The sequence below is a fragment of the Lissotriton vulgaris genome, chromosome 9 (assembly GCF_964263255.1).
Source record: "Lissotriton vulgaris chromosome 9, aLisVul1.2, whole genome shotgun sequence".
Taxonomy (NCBI): Eukaryota; Metazoa; Chordata; class Amphibia; order Caudata; family Salamandridae; genus Lissotriton; species Lissotriton vulgaris.
In genome coordinates this window covers 420,827,530-420,848,910 of record NC_141697.1, presented here as the reverse complement: position 1 = coordinate 420,848,910, position 21,381 = coordinate 420,827,530, and positions in this window count along the sequence as shown.

Genomic DNA, 21,381 nt, shown 5'->3' with positions numbered 1-21,381 from the left:
GCGACATCAGCCCTCATGGCCTTATACAGCAGTGAAACCAGGTTTCTCCCCATTCCACGGTGCCCCTAGGGTGTCTGACATAGTAGGGCTGCTGGGAAGGTCCCCCGAGTCTGTAGAGTAAACTCAGCCAGGCCTGCATAATGTAGAAAGTGCCCAGGACCGACTCCAAAGGCAAGCTTTGCATATTCAAAGGAGATAAATATCTCATCTGGATGTTGATCGTTCCAATTATCACAACCCCCTTTCTACCAAGCTTGGTAGGTCATAGTGGTCTCTGTGTGTCACCTCAGTTCAAGTACCCATACTGGGAATTCTTCACGTAAGGGCACCCAACGAAGCAACACGTGCACCAACCGCTGCCAAACTCAAAGCTGTCTGCCTGACCTCATATGGCATGCCAGGAGACACCTCTGACCCTACCATCAGTAAATCTGAGAGGTCCACCCCTTCCACAGTCCCCACCATCAGACATTTTCCCAGTTGCCCCCTTCAGCCAGCCAGCGGACCGCGTGTTGTGCTTCTACTGCAAAATAATAGAACTTCAGATGCGGTACCTCCAACCCTATATCCTTATAGCTTCTCCTCAACATAGCCCTTGCCACCCTACTGCGCTTGTTCGCCCATAACAGTGAAGTCATCTGTGAATCCAATCACCTAAACACCCAAGTGGGCAAAGAGTGCTGTAACATATAAAGACAATACAGCAGGAGTACCATTTAAAGATATCGATCCTGCCCATAAGCAACAGCGGCAGGTTGTTCCAAAACATGACTGAGGAACGAAGGGAGTTCATGACCTGGCACATGTTCTATTGCATCCGGGCCTTCTGCGAGTGAGCAACCATGATTCCTAGCTAATGGAACCTTTCCAACTCCCACCGAAGACCCAAGTAAGGAAGGTATGCCTGCAGGGTCTCCACCAGTGCCACCATTAGAAACAACAGCGATTTCCTCCTGTTCAAACATAATCCCAAAACCGCTCTTAATTCCTGCAAAATACGCAAGAGCTCTCCAAGTGACTTCCAAGGTGTCTTAAGATAGAACAACCCATCATCTGCGTACAACGACACAAGGTGTCTTGTAGCGACCAATTGTACGCCTCAACGAGTCGGATCTTTTTGAACCCTGATTGCCAGGGGTTCCAAGGCAAAAGCAAAAAACAAAGGTGACAGTGGGACACCCTGCTTGGTGCCCCTTCTCAACTCCATCAGTCTAGGCAGCTGTTCCCCACCCTAACCCTTGCAGTAGGACTCATAAAGTAGGTGTATCCAGACATAACATTTCAGACCACAGGCAATGTAAGGGCTACCCAGCAGCAGCGCTGAGGCCCCCAATGTTTACGCCACCAAGTAGAGCAGACAACTCTAGACTGCCATCATGGAGGTGTGGGACCACCTAACTCGGATTCCCAGGCATCAGACTGGATCCGGAAATTTTTCTTGAGCAGTATCCCTGTGCACTCGCAGGTTGCGGTGTTTGGCTTCGCATGGCAGCAGCCGTACCAGAAGTGACATGTGTGGTGCCTATATAGGATCCACTCCAGCGCGCAGATGTCAGTTACTTTCCGCAACTTTCCACGCCCGAAGTGCAGAGCCACAAACCACAGTGACCACTGGTGTGGAATACTAGGGCCCTGAAAGGGGAAAGCCCCATGTCTAGAAATCCATTCACAGAGTGGGAAGGATGGGTGGGTCAGCTAGCTAGAGTCTCTCCCAGATAAGGCTTTACCGAAGGTAAGTAACTTGTTCATCTGATTGAGACTTCTAGCTGCAGATTCCTTACTTTAGAATAGATGTTCAAATAATATCTCCCCGAAGGTGGGCCTGCTGACCAATTTCACACAAGGAAGTTCTGCAGCACCAAACGGGCGAAGGCTCCATCCATAGGGACCTGACTTTCCAGGCAGTAGTGCTTAGCAAATGTTTGCAAGGAAGCCTGCGTTGCCACCTGGCAGATGTCCAGGACCGGAACTCCGTGTGCTAACGCAGTGGTTGCAGCTTTAGCTCTGGGGGAATGAGCATACATGTACTCAAGGTGGGTGGGGGGGGGGGTTGCTTCTTAGCAGGTCTTGTGTAGCAGATTTTGATACAGAGCAAGATCCATTTGATGGTCTTCCTTCAGCTCCTTGTTTACCACCTTTTACCGCCTTCCGAATTTGTACTGTGTTCTCTGCACAAGCGTCCCTTGGGCTAACACACGACCACACCCTCCAGGCCCAGACACACGGGTGCCCCTGCTCCTTACACCTGAGACGTGTTGAGAATGCGTCAAGCTCTGCCGCTCCCCTTCCGTGAAGCACACTCCTAAGTAGCAGCACATCAATCCACTCCGCCGCAGGCCGCCAGTGTTCTCCCCACCGAGGGGGGCTTCAAACATCAGGGGCCCCACTGTACACTGTTCTCGGGGAGCGGACTCGCCGTACACGCCATGCTGAGGTTGGTGCCCTCCTCTGCGTTTGATGCAATGTCTCACAGACTGTTCCAGGGACAAAGACACAACCTCCCTCCAAACGGACACACATGGGCCAGCAGCAACTTTTTCAGGGCAGGATTTTCATCAGGGCATCCCCATGCTGTTGCAGTAGGGTCCGGCCGCCACTTTGGTCACACTTGAGGCTGCCCCAGGACCTTTCCCTGCAGCCCAAGTACCAGCCGCTTTCCCCGCGGCCTATTTCTAGCAATAGAAGCGATGCAGCAACACCCTATCCCATCATACACCCTCAACAGCTCAGCAGACAGTCTATCCTGCCACAGGCCCTAGCTCAGTCCATTCCTGGCCGGCTCTAACAAGGTGAATGTGTGGAGGGGCCCCCGGGTGCTGATTTGTGGGAGGTAAGGCCCGGCTCCACAGTCTGCCTACTCACAACCCTTTCTCAGCTGGCCAGGTGCCTGCTGCATCGTCTCAGGATAGGCCCTGCTGGGAGCCGCGCTGTCAAAAGAGGCAGGCACAGTGCCTAGATACAGCTGGTAGGCTGACTCGGTGTGCCCTCGAGTTTCTACTTGTACCCGACAACGCCACTGTCTTCTGCTGCCACCCCAGGTCTGGCCCAATTGAGCCACCCAGCTGGCTCAGACCCAAGTTGCACCCGATCAGGGGTGCCCCCTGGGTGTGCCCACCTCCGCCCTTCACACTGGCTGCCAGGGGAGACATTAGTCCTCGTAGCTCTTCTGCTGTCCTCAGCTCTGCTGCGTCATGGCAAACGGGTCAAGGCTTTCCTCGAATTGCTCTACTGGGCACCACAAGATTGTCGTTTCTAGGGCCTCCAGTGCCCTCAGCAACCTCCAGGACTACTCTCCTCATTGCTAGGAGGTTGTTGTATCAATTACAGGTCTTTGTTGTCCTTTAGGAACATGAGCTGAACAGAATGTTGAAGGATTAGGCCTGGCGGGACGGCAACTGAACTCAGCTACATCCTGTCGACCATAGGCCACGTCACGGCACTCCACCCACCCCCAACGCTTCTTTGCAGCCTTTTAAAAGCCCTTTGTCTCTCAGCTAGTCCTGCTATTAAAGTGATGTTTTTAATAAGTTTGATGGCACCTATTGAGTAATGTGCTCCATGCCAGAAGTTGCAATTTTCCAAATTGCTGAACCTGGCAAAAATTTCACACTTTGAGCCTTGTTCATCTCATTATCACTGTTAAATATTGAGATTAAAATCTTTACAAAAATCTTAGTGTGGTATTTCCCCCTTCTGGGCCTACTTTGGTTCTCCCTTGGTTACACGTAGACATACATAATACATTTGTTTGTGTGATATGATCTAATTTCAGCAACCTATGCATATTATTTATTATTCAGTGACTTTTCCTGGGAATTAGTCTGAACATTTCGTAGAACGTAATGTACTGTTTTTCTTGTGGCCAGTCAGTAACCTCTCCTAACGTTTCTAGACATGATATAGTAGCTTAGCTGCAGGTCTTCTAACACAACAGTTTCTATCATATAAACTGTATTGACCCCTTGGAGGTTAGAGGGGAGAATTCCTGCAGAAGGACAGATCTTGGAACAGAGGCAACAGCCTTGGGAAAACACTGAGTTAACAGGTCCCGCTGAGAAATAATGAAGAGAAAAGAAACAAACATATGTAGGCATTTACCATTTTGGCGGAGGTACGCCTGGCTACCAGAATAACACTGCAGACTTTTGGCAGAAGGTTGAAAGCTGTTAACTGTCACCGCTCAATCTTCAGGCAAGAAGGCGGAGCATTGATCGGTTTGGGTGGAGAACCCTCCCCTGCTGCTGCGACAGAAGATCCTCCCGAAGCAGCAGCCTGATCAAAGGCCAATGGCCATGCTCAACAGCTTAGCATACCAGGCTTCTCCAAGCGAAAGCCGCCTTGCAAACTCCAACACGCAGAACTGCTGACATTGCGTTACTCGTCCGTGGCAAACAGATCTAACCAAGGCTCTCCCCACTGCTGAAAGAGACCTTGCACCACCTCCGGATCGAGATGACATTTGTGATCTGATATGCGTCTTTGGCTGCGTTTACTTGCTCTGGCATTCAGAGAACCCATCAAATGTTGAATCACCAGGGATATGCCCTGCTGTTCCAGACATGTCCAGAGACTCGGGCCTCTTGACAAAGGGTCAACAACCCCCGCCTTGTTTGTTGCAGTACCACATGGCGGTGGTGTTATCTGTGAACACTTGGACTAACCTTCACTTGATGGATGGTAGAAAGGCTTTCATTGCCAGTCTGATCGCACATTTCTTCAACAGGTTGATGTGGAGCCCGTATTCCGCCGGAGACTAAAAGCCTCTGATCTCCACCTCTCGCAGATTGCCGCCCCATCCCAGAAGTGATGCATCTGTCACTACTGCCAGATATGTTTGGGTAAGGAAGAGGGGTTTAGCGCTGACCCAATCGCAGTTTGTTAACAACCACTGCAGATCTGTGGCAGTTCCCTCCAAGATCTACACCATGTCGGAGAGATTCCCCTGATGCTGCTCCCACTGGAACTTCAGGTTCCACTGGAGAGCCCGCATGTGGCAATAGGCATGTGTCACTAGCAGGAGTCCATGACATGAGTCCCTTTCTCACTGCACCATCAGGATTCAAGCAAGCCGGGCCGACGACGGCTGAAATGCCAGAAACCGGTCCCCGGTAGCTTGTCTCCTTTCTGGTGAAGAATTGGCTTGGTAGTTTAGTCTGCCCTGTTCCCATGATGCACTGTGCCAGGGACAGACTGATTTGCATATAGCCAGGTTCTGAACTGGGATGGTGCAGTGAGATAAATAACGGTGATGGATCAAGCCCTGATATTTGGACTGGGTAAGAGTGGTCTGCTTAATTCAGACACTCTGTTCATCACCACCCCCTTTTCTGAATCGTTTTTGGCCACTATAGGTGTGGCAGGGTATACTCAGACATGAGTCCCTTTCTCGCTGCACCATCAGGATTCAAGCAAGCCGGGCCGACGATGGCTGAAATGCCAGAAACCAGTCCCCGGTAGCTTGTCTCCTTTCTGGTGAAGAATTGGCTTGGTAGTTTAGTCTGCCCTGTTCCCATGATGCACTGGGCCAGGGACAGACTGATTTGCATATAGCCAGGTTCTGAACTGGGATGGTGCAGTGAGATAAATAACGGTGATGGATCAAGCCCTGATCTTTGGACTGGGTAAGAGTGGTCTGCTTAATTCAGACACTCTGTTCATCACCACCCTCTTTTCTGAATCGTTTTTGGCCACTATAGGTGTGGCAGGGTATACTCAGACATGAGTCCCTTTCTCACTGCACCATCAGGATTCAAGCAAGCCGGGCCGACGACGGCTGAAATGCCAGAAACCGGTCCCCGGTAGCTTGTTTCCTTTCTGGTGAAGAATTGGCTTGGTAGTTTAGTCTGCCCTGTTCCCATGATGCACTGGGCCAGGGACAGACTGATTTGCATATAGCCAGGTTCTGAACTGGGATGGTGCTTTGAGATAAATAACGGTGATGGATCAAGCCCTGATCTTTGGACTGGGTAAGAGTGGTCTGCTTAATTCAGACACTCTGTTCATCACCACCCCCTTTTCGGAATCGCATCTGTCACTACTGCCAGATATGTTTGGGTAAGGAAGAGGGGTTTAGTGCTGACCCAATCGCAGTTTGTTAACCACCACTGCAGATCTGTGGCAGTTCCCTTCAAGATCTACACCATGTCGGAGAGATTCCCCTGATGCTGCTCCCACTGGAACTTCAGGTTCCACTGCAGAGCCCGCATGTGGCAATAGGCATGTGTCACTAGCAGGAGTCCATGAGGCCCATCAGCCTCAGATTCAGTCTCACTGAAATCCAGGCTAGAGGCTGAAACATCGCTATCATGGCCTGAATATCCTGGAGTCGCCATTTGGGAGGATAGGCCCGAAACTGAACTGTGTCCAGAACACCTCCAATGAAAGGGAGCATCTGAGAGGGAGTCAGGTATGACTGGTACGTTGATAGTGAACCCCAGCGAATGCGGGAGGTCCACAGTAGTCTGGAGGTGGGAGACAACCGCCAAGGGCGATCCTGCCTTCAACAGCCAGTTGGTGAGATAGAGGAAGACTGGCACCCCTGATCTCCACAGATGAGCTGCAACTACTGCCATCACCTTCGTCAACACCCAAGGGGCACTGGTAAGGCCAAAGGGGACCTAAGCTAGAGTCAGCATTTTGAACATCTCCTTCTTGAGGAAGTAATTGAGAGAGCGTAGGTCAGGGATAGGATGAAGGCCTCCTTCCTTTTTGGGCACTAGAAAGTGACGGGAATAGCAACCACGACCCACTTTTGACGTCAGCACTCTATCTCTTTTTGGCCAAAAGAGCCATCACTTCCTTAAGGAGAAGGGATAGGTGGTCCTCAGTCAGCCAGTAAGTAGGTGGCATGGAGGGAGGGGCAGTCTTGAAGGAGAGGGACTAGCCCCTTCAGACGATCTGCAAAACCTACCAAATCGATGTTATAGACCACCAGTGGAGCAAGTGATAGCGGATCCTGCCCCTCACTGGGTACTGGGTGCCCATGATGGTAAGAGGGCAGACTATAAAGGTTTGGCGGGTGTGGCTGTTGGAGGAGTGGTGAACCTGCCCGAACTCTGGCTGGCCAACCAACAGAGTCTGTGGGTACCATGTCCTCGGCCACGCAGAGGCTGGGAAGCTTTGCACCACAGTGGCTGGGCAGGTAAAGACTTGATTGGAAGCCCCTTCTGTGGACACGAAAGGTGTGAAAGGCAGATGGGGTTGATGAGGGGCCATGGATGAGTACCAGGGCCTGGTCCTAGCCCTGCTATCCTTAAAGACCTCCAATGCTGAATCCGCATTGTCTCCAAAATGACAGGAACCATCAAAGGGCATGTTGATAAGTAATGTTTGGACATCCCTCAGAAAAGTCAGTAGTTCTGAACCAGGCATGGCACCGTAGGTACATGGTTGATGAAACCTTTTTGCCCAGTGGGTCGGTGGTATCTTGTCCACAACTAATAGTGAACTTCGCTACATCCCTCCTGTCTGCAACAGCCTGGGAGAGCACGGCCCGGGCCTCCTCCGGAACCATTGGCAGCACCTGCGCAACTGTATCCCACATAGCTTGAGAATAGCAACCCAAAAGGCATGCAGTGTTCCCACTCTACAATGTCAGACTGGTGGAAAAAACATTTTCCTGCTTAAGTTGTCCAGTATCCCGGATTCCCGATCCGGTGGTATGTTTGGGAATGCACCAGGATTTACGTGGGAAGAGGTGGCTTGCTCCACCAAGCTCTCCAGATTAGGGTGTTTTTTGAGGAATTTTGGGTCCGCTGGAGCGGGCCTGTGGCGGTGGGCTATTGTCCTGTTCAGAGGAGCCCCTCTGTTGGGCTTGGGCCAGGCCCAAGCAGGACATCAGTTAGTGCTTTGTTAAATGGGAGAAGTGACCCGAAAGGGGACACTCCCGGCTGAAGCACTTCCATCAAGACGTTTGTCTTGACTGCCACTGAATGCAAGCAAAGGTCTAGGACCTCAGCCATCCTCCTCACCGCCATTGTGAATGAAGCTTCCTCCTCCGTAGCCACATTAGGGGGAGAAAACATGCCAGAATCTGGAGAAGTTTCTAATCTTCTGGCGTCCGCCAAATCATAACACCAGTCCATGTTGGCATCACATGGCTGGCATTCTTTAGAATCCAGCGATTCTTTCCCATTCCTCCCTGAGTCCTAGCACATAGGAATAGGGCTCAGGCTCTGGCCTGAAAGGCTTGACTCCAGTCACTGCCGGAGAATGTGTTGGCCGATGCCCCTCCGGTAGCTCCATGTCAGAGTCTGGAATATAAATGGGGAAGGCGCCGGGGAAGGTTGACATGGCACGACCGATTACGATCCAGATCCACATGTGGATCCCTTGGGCCAGACTGGCGACGGAGTCACCGACGTGGATCTAGTAGGTGCCCCTCCCGAACCCACAGGACCCAAAGGCGTGCATGCGAGAACGTGTCACCCAAATATGAGGGGCATAGCCTCATAATGTTCTCTCAATTGGGAGGTATTCCCACCCAGAAACCCGAGAAGGTGCAGAGATGGCCCAGGCGCTGGCTCAACGGCAGAGCAATGCTTCGAGTGACGGTCCCTCATCTTGTCAACCGACGGAAGAGGTTATGCCGAAGAAAACTTTGACTACTTCTTCTTGTGGCTGGAATTACCCAAATGACCCAACTACTTCGAGTATGACGAGGATCTCTGACTCTTCAACCGATCCCGGGATCTTCCTCTCGACAAGGATCTGGACCGTCACGGTGTCGCACACTGACCCGCCAGGAGTTTGAGGTAGCCCTCCCTCAAGTCCTTTGAGTACATGGCATGGAAGTCAAAGCAGGCTTTCTGGTTGTGGTCGTGCTCAAGGCACCAAAGGCACACAAGGTGCGGGTAAGTCACCGACATTGAGCGGTGGCAGGCGCCACAGGGCTTGTAGCCGGCCTTCTTAGAGGAAATTCCTGCCACACTAGGAAGAAAAAGCCCTCAAAACTCTTCAACAAAACGTTAAAAAAAATTGTCAAAAAGAGACTAAGTGTTATTCTTCCAGGATCTGCACAATCTGGCGCGGATAGAAAACAACCAATATCAGCGCTCTGGGGTGGCACCTATATAGGCACAGGCACGTCCCTTCCGGTGCAGATGACGCCATACAGAACCAAACAACACCTCCTACCAGCGTTCAGTGGTACTGCTGAAGAAAAATGCCCAGATCCAGCCTGAGTCTAAGGTAAGGAATCTGTGGCTAGAAGGCTGTATCAGATAGGTTGGACATGTACTTTTAAGATTTACATGTCCTAGTAGGGAAAAACTCCTACATTTGTTTTTCACTACTGTGAGGCCTACCTGTAACTGTTAACATTGGGTTGCCTTAGTACATTTCATAAGTGCTCATTTTAGTATCTATGAAATTGTAATTAGAATTTTCTTTAATGGTAAAGTTGGATTTTAAATTACAATTTTGTAAATGCTACTTTTAAAAAGAGGAAACAGGTTTGAGTCTGGCGAGAGGTTCAAGTATCCTGTGACTCTGGGCAAATCCCTTAATCGCCCCTTGCCAAAAATGAAAGTGTCCATCTGTAATGCAACTGGTGCTCATGTGAAGCACTCTAATACCTACAGGTCAAGTTCGCACTATATGAAACAGCAAAAAAACAATATTTCCTTGTGGGCTTTAGTGACTGTAAACAGGTAGGTAAAGATGAAAACAAGGGATTCATTTAGAAACAATATTTCAAGTATATTTATTATTAATCAGTGATGTCTAGAATGGTTTAAAGAAAAAGAAATTAATTTAGAATGCAGGTGTATATATTTTAAAACTTGTATTGAAGGAAACATATATTTAATTAAATGATAACGGGTTCACAACATAAATCTCATAGTACATTGACAATGAGTGTTACAGTATCTTTTCCAGGTTTTATAAGCATATGCTGATGTACTTTATGCCCACATTCTTACATACAACTAGAGACTGTTTTGAAAAAAAACAAGATTATTATTAGGTGTTAAGTTTCCAATTCCAAACCTCTTCAAGTGCCTACACGGAATTTCTAATCGGCACAGTCAAAGGCTTTGGCCGCATCAAGAGTAACTTCTGCAAGTGGGACCCCTTAATTGTATGGTAAGATCTATTGAGCCTATTAAGGTGTGTGTGAGGTCTCTCATCTGCCTCCCAGGTAGGTAGGTTATCCTTCTGATCTTCATTAATTGAACTCCCCACTGCCTTGCACAAGAGGGTTGCCAGAATGCGTTTTAAGATTTATTTATTTTTTATTAATCAATTTTATTGAAATTTTTTCTCACAACATATAAATTCATTGGTTGCATGTTCAATAATCATCAGGATAAACATGACAGTACATACAGTTGACAAAAGAAAAAGGACGGCCTAGCAGGGCACCTCCAACAGACCATACAGTAGGTACAGTTGTACATGAAATAAACTAAGGAAAAGGCAGATCATCAGGGTGGTAGCATATTGAACCATTTACCCCACACTTTACTGAATAAGTCAGGGCACCCCTGGGCCTCTAATAGGGCCTCTTCCTGGATCCCACACCAGTCCACTCCTCTCCTCCAACCTTTTACGGAAGGCGCCTTAGCCTGGGAACAGTGCGCCGCTATATCTCTCTTGGCCACCGCCACAGCTGCCCCCAACAGACGCTTGACCGCCCTAGAGCCATCCAAGCCATCAAACACCGCCAACAACATACGCAGCGGATCATGGGGGACCTCCCATCCCAGGGCCTGCGTGAGCTCACGCTCCAACCCCCCACTCCCCCCAACACCCCCCCCCCCAAAACGGCGCCAGTGCTGGACAGCAGCATACAATGTGGTAAAATCGGCTAGGGCGGTGGCACGACGTGTACATGCCGGAGAGGATTTCAATCGGGCCTGGAATAGACGGGTTGGGGTAAGACGTGCTGCATGGAGGTAATAAAGTTGGACCAGGCGCAACTTGGAGGATGTGTTCAGGGTTTTGGGCGCCATAAGGGCATCCCTCCAATCCGCCTCTTCTAGGGGGCCCAGCCAGCCCTCCCATTGAGCCCTGAGCCGATCCAGGGAAGCGGGACCATTGTTGACCTGGGACCGATAAATAGGGGACACTCCCCACCCTCCCCAAATTTCCCATCATCACCTGAGCCTCCAGCGGGCTGAACTCTGGGAGGGAGATAGGTGGTGAGACATGTGTAAGAAAGGCGTGTCTAACTTGTAGGTATTTATAGTGTTGGGAGTGTGGAAGAGCATGGCGCTGCTGCAGGTCTGCAAAGGAGCGAATGGGGTCCCCCAACAAGACATCTCAGAGCACTGAAACTCCAATGAGGTCCCATCTTCGGAACCCCTGCAGGGACGAGACCTCTTGCATCCAGGACCCGTGCCAAAGTGGCGTCTGCCGAGTGAGTTTCCGGTCCCACCGCACATGGCGAAGAGCCGTACGCCATGCCAGAAACACCGTCTTGGTGACCGAGGGCAGGGCCTCTGTCACTGGGCTACCATACAGAAATGCCTGAATCCGCGGGAAGTCCGACGTGCTGAGTTCTACGTGGTATGCCGGGTCGGACCAGCCGCCCGCATACCAATCATGGATGACAATGAATTTCGTGGCCAGGTAATAGAGGTGGAGATGCTTGTTAAGATTTTATTGTCGCAATTCAGCAGCGATATCGGCCGATATGATTGACACTGCAATAGCTTCTTACGCAGTTTTAGAATTAACGAGATGACTGCCTCATCCTAAGACTCTGGTAAGGAGGAGCCCCTCAATAGCATGGCATCAAATAATTCAAATTTTTATTGTGATTGTGCACACTGTGTTCCTCTAGACGTGTAATTATTTAACAGGTGCGTGCAACTGCTGGTGTGTATGTTGTCTAACCTACACATGTAGGTTTATCAATCGTGCCAGAGACGGTAATTCTTTGGACGCCACAAGCACTGCAAAATAATTTATCATAAAAACGAAACAAACGTAATCTTGGCTTTCACTTTGTACAAATTTTTATCAACTTCTAGTTCTAAACCATGTAACAAGCATGTCTTTTGCTCATTCTAATACAGAGACCACTCCTGTGATCTACTTTCATGATCTTGATGAAATCCTAATTGCTAAATATATCATATTACTCCATACAATACATTGCAAGTTGTTGTGAGGACAATCTTATTAACATTGAATAGCCCAATGCATTTCGGGATGCACTCCCTTATTCAGGGGCTGGTGATTGTAACTAAAATACAGACAAACATAAACAATCTTAGAGAGACACAACAGTACTCTATCAACGCAACAAACAGCTTATGAGTGTTACTTTATAAAGTTCCCTTAGATGCATAAAAAATGAGTTGCTATGTAGACAACAAGTATGACAGTGACCTTTGTTAGGAGGTGTGATGGAACAGAACCTCGTATTCTTACAGTAAATCAATCAAAAAACAAATGTGTACATGCACTTCTCTGCTAACGCCGAAAAAATATCTAACAGTGACTATTACTAAGAAATGTGATTAAAGAAAACTCACACCAATGCTGTGAATCAATACAAGCTAGATGAAACCATGCCCTTCAAAAAGAAACCACCAGTGAAGCAGTGTGTCTTTAAAAACCCTATTACAAATGTGTCCTAACCACTTCCTGTGCCTCTTGTTTATTAAAATAATTGTACCTTCACTGACTTCTCAAGGTTTACATGCTCTGTATGCTGAAAATGGCTGCACAAACGAAAACATAAGGAATGTTATCTGAAACTGCTGCTAGAAGTGTCCCCGTTGTCAAGACTGTAAAAGAGTACCATATGAACTAGACCTACCCGACTGTAATTTGACTCGATATCAAATGATATCCTGGTCCTGCTTGTATCACAGCCTTCTCATTGTTACCACAATTAATGCGTCTCTTCACAGGATAAATAATCCTCACTTCGCCACGATTCATAATTACACTGCGTCTGTAATATTAGAACAAAAACCCACCATGGGGGCGTGGCTTGGCAGCAGACAATGGCGGACATGCGAGTGCATAGCTCCAAACCGGCCGTCCATTTTATTAGGGTCAAAACGATGTCTCCTGTTCTCGGCCGCGCTCGCTAGCCTGACCGCAGTAGTCCTGGTGTACCGCTGCCTCGCTGATGACTTTCTGAGGACAGTGGGGCTGGGCCTTCCAGCTGCAACGGAGGTCTGCGTGGCTGCCAGTCGGGCCCCGTTGAGACGGCAGGCGACTGATCCGGGAGGCTGGGTCGCGGCGCCCGGAAGTCCGGCAACTGAGAGGAGGAGCGCAGCACCAGGCCAGAGTGGTGTGATGTGGTCACATCCCCAAAGCATATTTCCAGCACTGATGCGGACCGAGTGTGGCCTATAATGACGCAGGCAAGCAGTGGAGCGGTGCCTGGAGCTGCGTGCACTCATGATTGGGCAGGCCTGTGAGACGGCCCACTGGGTGGTAGGAGCGGAGTTCTCCAGGTGCCCCACCGACTGCGAGAGTCTGAACCTGGTGCACACATCCCCACCCATCTGGCTATTGGGGCCCCTCTGCCATCTGGGATGGAGTTGTACATGGTGAGAGTGTGTGAGAGCGGAGCTGAGACCGGTCCTATTGCTCCCTCCCCCCCTTCTTTTGCGACATTGAACTAGCTAGCCAGATTGGAGGAGACTTGCGTACCATTGGGTGATGGGGGGCTCTGATGCCTGGGGACGTGCTTTGAGGTGCAGCTGGACACGCCCAAGCTACGTGGGCCTCAGGATACTGGAGAACCCTGGCCTGGACCCCGTTAGAGAAGCATTGCCTGGCTGTGGGAAGCTAGACCCTGGGCCGGTTCTGGAGGTATATAGCGTGGATTTCTAGGGCCTATGGTGTCCTCTAGGCTTGTGGAACTAGTGTTGCCAGAAAACATCTGCATGCCCCCGGATGGTGAAGAGGAGATTATCCATGGAGCAGTGGGTGCATGGCACTAAAGTGAACTACGGCGCACTGTGAACTCTTAACAGAGAATAGTGGCTTGGGGCAAGACTGGCCCCCAAGGAATGTGTCCCACACAAGGTGACCCCACTGCGTCTCACAGAGGTTAGGGGTCATACGCCCGGGGATCTTGCCAGCTGTTCCCACGGTACCTGGCTCTGTGGTGTGTGTGCTGAAGAACGTTTGGGACTGCGGTAGGGAGCTGACGGCCTTGCAGTACAGTCATGGGCAAACCCAGAGGGAAGGCCAGCTCGAACTGCCCGAAGACACAAGGAACAGAAGACCCTGTACAGCAGCAGCTGGCCAAAATCCTGGAGGCAATTTCAGACACTAAGGAGACACTGCACCAAGATATCAGCACCATATCTGTGGGACTGGGCCGCCTGCGTGCTGAGCTTCAGAAAGTTAGTGACCGAGGAAGGTGGTGGAATCCTCCCTTGGGGAACTGTCTCCGGCCCACCAGGCGACGATTAAACAGATGGCGGCCCTCACTAACAGGGTTAAACAACTTGAGCGTAGAGCGGAGGACAGTGAAGGGTGCAACTGAAGGAACAACATTCGTGTCCTGGGTCTCCCGGAGGGAATTGAAAATTGCCACATGAGGTCCTATGTGCGCACAGTTGTAGCTCCGGAGGGACTCTAATGCAATTCTATACTCTGGAGAGAGCGTACCGTGTCCCGGCGAGTCTGCCAGTGCCGGGCCGTCCCCAGATACCGGTGGTGGTCAAATTGCTACACTACAGGGCCCGGGACATCCTACTCCAGAGAGCTCGCTCCAATGGTCCGTTTGAAGTGAACAACAGCAAGGTCTCCATATTCCCAGATTATACCCTGGAAGTACAACGGAATCAAGCCTCCTTCCTGGAGGTCAAGAGGGCGTTGAGAGCAGAAGGTCTCCAATATTCTCTTTTCTTCCCTGCCCCCTTTACATCATCGAGAACGGCAAGACGCACTTTTGTGATACTACTTCTGTGGCCAGGGATTGGGTGGAAGAATATAAGACTGGGGCGCTTTGGATGGCGCAAGAACAGGTACCGCCTCATCAGACCAGGCGATCTGGAAAATGATCCAGGTGACGGCTGCAGCAGAATGCCCCAAAGAAGCCGAGCCCTTCGCAAACGGAGCGCGAACGGGCGGTGGCAGAGATGATGGAAGACGACAAGCAGCAGTCTGAGGTGGGCACGAGCTTGCCGAGGGGCACAGGGATATGGGACACAGACTCTTTGAATATATTGACAGGTTAATCTTGCCAGAGGTCATTCCGCCAACAGCAGATGATATCATTTAGAGGGGAATGCCAAGTGGAGTGGACCAGCCTTTGGAGCTTGGGCTTCGGGAGGTGGCAGGACCAAACAAGAACAACAAGGTAACATGGTCCAGGTTTGATTATTGAGGCGGTTGGTGCTCATCACGTCCCTTTGGTACACCACCTAAGTACTTGAAACTTTTGCCTGGGTCACGACCCCCCCTTGTAGGACCATACCATAGGTGGTTTGGGCCTCAACTGACTGTACATGATGTGGAGGGTTTGGGCTGGTGGCCGTTGCCATGCTGCTCTTGGGGTGGGGAGTTGGTCCATGTTTGGATCTGTTCATTTCTTTTTGCCCTTTACTGGTTTTGTTTGGGCATAAGACCTGTCTTGCCTATGATGTGGGCGCGTTGTTGCATTTTTGGCTGGGGGGGTTGAGGGGGGAGATACTTAATTGATAAATGACTGCGCAGACGCTCACATTTCTTACGTGAAATATTAGGGGTTGGGATCCATATCTAAACGCCAAAGCATTCATAACTATCTTAAGAAGCGGGGTCCAAGTGTGTGCCACGTCGCTCTCGGCCTACGCCCGGGGGACTTTAATTTGGATCCGTGTGGGAGTGTCTTTTGAACTTATAAGATCGGTTATAGATAAGGAGGGCAGGTCTGTCTTCCTATTAGGGAGGCTGTTTGGCAGGGAGGTCGCCCTGGGTTGTGTATATGCCCCAAATCAGGACCAATCAGCCTATATGGCTGACATTTCGACTTGTATGGCAAACAAGATGGTGGGCCCAGTACTTATAGGTGGGGATTGCAATGGGGTAATTGATGTAAATATGGATCGCTCACATCCCCCTCTGCCTGGGGCCCAGACCCGCAGAGTGGCGACTGGTCTGTGTGATTGGATGTACCATTAGGGGGTGAAAGATGTCTGGAGAATACAGCACAGAGACGCACTAGAATATTACTTTTACTTCCACATGCACCAACTCCACACCCACTTGGATGCCTTTTGGTACTCCCCCAGCCTTAGTGACTATATCAATCATACAGAATATCTGGGACGCACCTTGTCTGATCATAGCACATTGTTATTGACGTTCTGCCTTCATGGGAACAGACCCCCAATACCAACATGGTGCCTCACTCCAGGGTCCCTTAGGATGTTCCCTTTGCTGACGCCCTGCAATCCTTAATTTGTGACCACTTTGTTGATAATGAGCTCTCGGCCTTTATTGCTTTGATAGAGTGGGAAGCATTTAAAGTGGTGTTGCAGGGACATTACATGGGACAAACTGTGGGGGTGCGTAGGGAGCTACAACACGAGCTGCTAGAACAAGAAGGGGAAATAAAGGAGTTGGATTATCTCCAGGGGCGCGATGCCTGAGCTTGTGCGCACCTACTGGATCAGCACGAACAATACACCTCTACAATGGATCGGCTTAAGTTATATGATTACAAGTCTTATATGGATGGGGTACTAGGAGAAGAGGGACAGGCTGGTCCGGCCCGAGACACAGGCGTCCCCGATTATGCGCATTGGGAGGTTAGATGGTGTGACCCTGCACGACCCAAGCGATATTAATGCATTGTTTAGGGATAACTATAAATCCCTGTATGCTGCTCCCTGGGCCCTTCTAGTATAGCTGTTAAAACTTTCCTGGAGCCGCTCAGTCTTCATACATTAGACGAAGAGGCGGATACGGACCTAGGTGGGCCAATTACCCTGGAAGAGGTGCAAGGCGCAATAGCCACTATGGCCAATGGGAAGACTCCAGGCCCAGATGGCTTGCCGGGGAAATTCTATAAGAGATATGGGAGTGAATTAGCGCCGAGGCTGGTGACGCTATATGCGGAATCCCTTCAGGCGGGTTGCCTCCCGGATAGTATGCGCGATGTGTTGGTGGTCCCACTTCCTAAGACAATGTCCCTGGATGCTGAAGCGACAGAGTTCAGGCCCCTCTCCATGCTCCACACTGATTTTAACATCCTCAACAAAGTGCTGGCATTTCGGCTGCTCCCACACATGCAGGACCTAGTCCACCCAGACCAAAACTGATTTATTCCTTCCCGCAACATCTTGTACAACCTCCATTGATTGTATTCGGTACTTTGCCACCCTGAGGCGCCTACTCTTCAACAGGCTGCTATTCTATCACTTGACCAAGAAAAGGCCTTTGATACCGTATAATGGGACTATCTTCTGGCGGTTATGGAGCGTTTTGGCATGGGGATGATTGGGTGGCTTGGGTACGATTGTTATATACCTTCCCCATGGCCAAAGTCAGAACTGGTAAGTCCATTTCCTCCCAATACCGGGTGCACGTGGCACCCGTCAGGGTTGCCCTTTGTCGCCACTTCTATTCACCTTGGCGATAGAGCCTCTGGCTGAGCTGTTTCGGCAAGGAGGTGAGGGCTTGAGGTTGACCCTAGTGGGAAGGACACATATTATCTCCCTATATGCCGATGATTTATTAGTGTACCTCTGTGATGCGACTAGTGGGACAGACATAGGGCTGTGTCAATTGGAGATGTTTGGGGACTTGTTAGGATTACGAGTCAATAAACGTAAGACATATATTCTCCCCTTAGATGGGCCTTTAGCGCGCCCGCTAGGGGTGCCTACGGACATAAATTGGGCGTCAGAAACCTTCCAATATTTGGCATTTCAGATCTTCCATTCTTTGGAGGACCTGAGAGAAAGGGAGTTTTTTCAAGTTTTATTTATTTATGTTTTGGCTCTCGTCGAGGGCCACATAAAAAGACATACAACAAGTTCAAAACAACTACAAATTCAAACATAATATTCCATAAACATATGTTAAACAAGTCCATGAATCATCCGTTAACAAAAGTACAACAAAAGGCTGACACAAATTAAGTTAAATAACGTATTAATAAATATCTAAAAATCCTTTAAAAAATTTAAAAATGTAGGAGCAGAACATTTCATTTAAGGGCGAGTATAAAGATTGAAAAAAGATATTTACATTGGATATACCTAAACGGATGCAAATTGGTTTTAGCCATTTAAGGCGCAAAGTGCGGAGTGCAGGGCAAATGAGCAAAACGTGCACACGATCCTGTATACTTGAGTTACAAAGATTGCACATTTTAGATGTTCCATACCATTTAGATAGAAGTACATTTAATGGTAATAGGTCATTACGAAGGAGGAACCACAACCTTCTAATGCCATGAGGTATATTCCATAAAGCATAGGCTTGGGCTTTCTTGGCAACATATGAGTTAAGAAGAAGATCACAACCCCCTTTTCTTTGTATTTCATTCTTATCTGATTGAAAGCATAGTTCCCAAGATGCCTGTTTTAACAGGATTTTTAGTTGCGATTGAGAGTGCAGGAACAAAATACTTTCATCTAGTTTCAGAAGAGTCACCGCTTTTCTGAAATTCTTTACAAGTTGTGAGAACTCTTTAAAGTTGCCTAATAATTCGCTTTTATGTAGGGCTCTCATCGTCCCCGGTTCTGCTCTGGCGAGAGAGGCCACCCAACGAACCAGGGCACATAATCCCTGCACCCAACTGCTCCTTAGCCCAAACGCAAGTCTGCAAGCTGCCAAAGAGCAGTTGGTGTTTAAAGAAGACAAGGATCTTAAAAGTTTCCCTTCAGTTTTATGGCAGAAATCCCAGAGTTTTAACTCCACGAGTTCAATACCATAAAGAAGGGTAGCGGGGATCTTAGCCCTATATACCTCAAGCATACAAGAAAAATGTCTTTTACCGGTCGCTGAGTATAGTGAATTTATGCCTTTACCATGTGCGAGGGCTTTTCGAGAGCAATGATCAATATGAGGCCTCTCGCTCAGGTTAGTCGCGATGATTTTTCCCAAAAAGGTGTAAGTTTTGACTACCTCCAGCTTTTGACCGCCAATGTTCCACCCAAAATTTTCCGAACGGCATTTCTTTTTCCCCCCTATGCACATGATTTTACTTTTAGATATATTAATCCTCATAGAGTGGGAAACTGCAAAGGCATGGAGTGCTTGCAACCTATTTGCTTAACCTTTAGGTGTTAAATCCAAAACAAGAATGTCGTCGGCGTACATCAGGCAGGAGATGGAGGCCCCCCCTATCACTGGAGCAATGCCCTCACAGACAGATACGGCTGCAGGTAGGTCCTGCGTATATAGGGAAAACAGCAGAGGCGCCAAAAGGCAGCCCTGTTTCAGGCCGTTTAGAGAAGGGATACGATCAGAAAGACCCCTTTCTCCCCCCTGCAGCACCCTACACCAGGTTTCCGTATGTAATGTACGAACAAGTTCTAACAAGTATGGCGGTACTCCAAGAGTTGATAATTTTCTCGTTCTACGATCCACTCTATCGAACGCTGTGGAGAAATCAATGAAGGCTGCATACACAAATCCCCCTCTCACTTGCGTATACTTGTCCGATATCACATGAAGGGTGGTCAAATTATCTAGAGTGCCGTGCTCCCTACGGAATCCCGTTTGTTCGAGTGGTAAAATATTATTCTCATCCACCCAGTCGGAAAGTAGATTTAAAAGACACTTCGCAAAGATCTTACCGACTGAGTCGAGGAGAGCAATCAGACGATAATTACTGGGGATATCCCTTGCGCCCTTCTTAAAGATAGGGACCAAGATGCTACCCCTCCAGGATGCTGGTACCTTCTTCGAATCAAAACAGGATTTGAATAGAGGATAAAGTATTTTACTCCAGAGGGAGGGCTCCTGCTTCAGGACCGTCATGGGGAGTTCGTCCGGCCCCATTGCACCAGACGAACGCATGTTCTTTATGGCCGCAGCTATTGTTTCCTCTGATGGGTACTTAATTTCTCCTTCCGAAAATAAATCAGGGAGGCTAGTATCCATTGACGTACCATACCCCCCATAGAGATCCCAAATATAGGTAGACCAAACATCTTCGGCAATAGGGATTGGACAAGGAGTTAATCTATTGCCACATCCCTTCCCGATTATGGACCAAAATTCGCGGATCTTACCATGCGCTACTGCTTCCCTTAGATTGATCCATACTAAATCCTCCTTTTCCTTTTTTAGTTTAGCTTTTAATCTAACTCTCTTTCTTTTTAACCTCAAAAGTTCTTTTTCCCGTTCCCCAAATGTACTTAAAAATTGAGCTCGGACTAATTTATTTATTTCTTTGTTCAGTGTGCACAAGGCACTAGGCATGTATACCCGCTTCGGGGGACATCTAACCTTTTTTACGTCCAGGATGATGTTCCGCATGAAGTTTTCAAAACTAACAATTTCCAAACCATACCAAGCATTCAGGTCTGCTATGGTTTTACATAGAATAGTATGTACCCCAGAAATTACAGATGGGTTCCAAAAACATCTACCAGAGGATGCATGGAAGGCTGTGTCTTTACTATTAATCGACCATGATGCCGTACTAGGAGGTTTTAGGGAAATAGTCAGGAGTATTATATTGTGATCACTCAATGTCGTGGGAACTATCATCAAATCCAGGATACGCGGGAACATGTTATAGTCCGAGATCGCATAATCAATTATAGAGGGCTTACAGTGAGATTTATGCGTAAATTTCGCAGGTACGTCAGAGGGGAATCTCCCATTTAAGATAAGCCCCTCGACTGCCGAAAGTTCCTCCAAAAGAATCTTCCCTCTTTTACTAGTTATTATTTTGTCTGGGAAAAGGGATTGTGGAATAAAATGCGCCTCTTCTTTGGCTTTATTTCTAAAAAGGTTCATACTGGAGTTAGATATTTTACAATTTAAATCACCCACAAGTATAACTTCTGGAGAAGGTGATATTTTTTTAATCTGGCCAATATATTGAAAAACCTGCTTCAACACACCATTAAAACACTCTTCCGGAGGGATATAAACATTAATAATTATAACCGACGACATCTTTGGGAGGGTGGGGAGATTTGCTATAGTTATGGCTTGGAAAAGGTTACTTGGGTCAGTATACTGAGAGAATTTCCAGTTCAATTTATTTGATAACATGCACGCGATACCCCCCTTAGCATGCCCTTTCTTGGAAGCAACCGCCGGGACCTCCAACACAAAGTAATAATTTCTAACATCAATTCTATTAATACACCAAGTTTCTTGAATACAAATCACGTTTGCACCCAACGTGAATAGAAACTCGAATTTCTCTGGACTACTGTGTATCCCGGCAGCGTTCCATGAGATGATTTTCAATTGATTGTTAAAGGTGCTGAAACAATTTGGGAT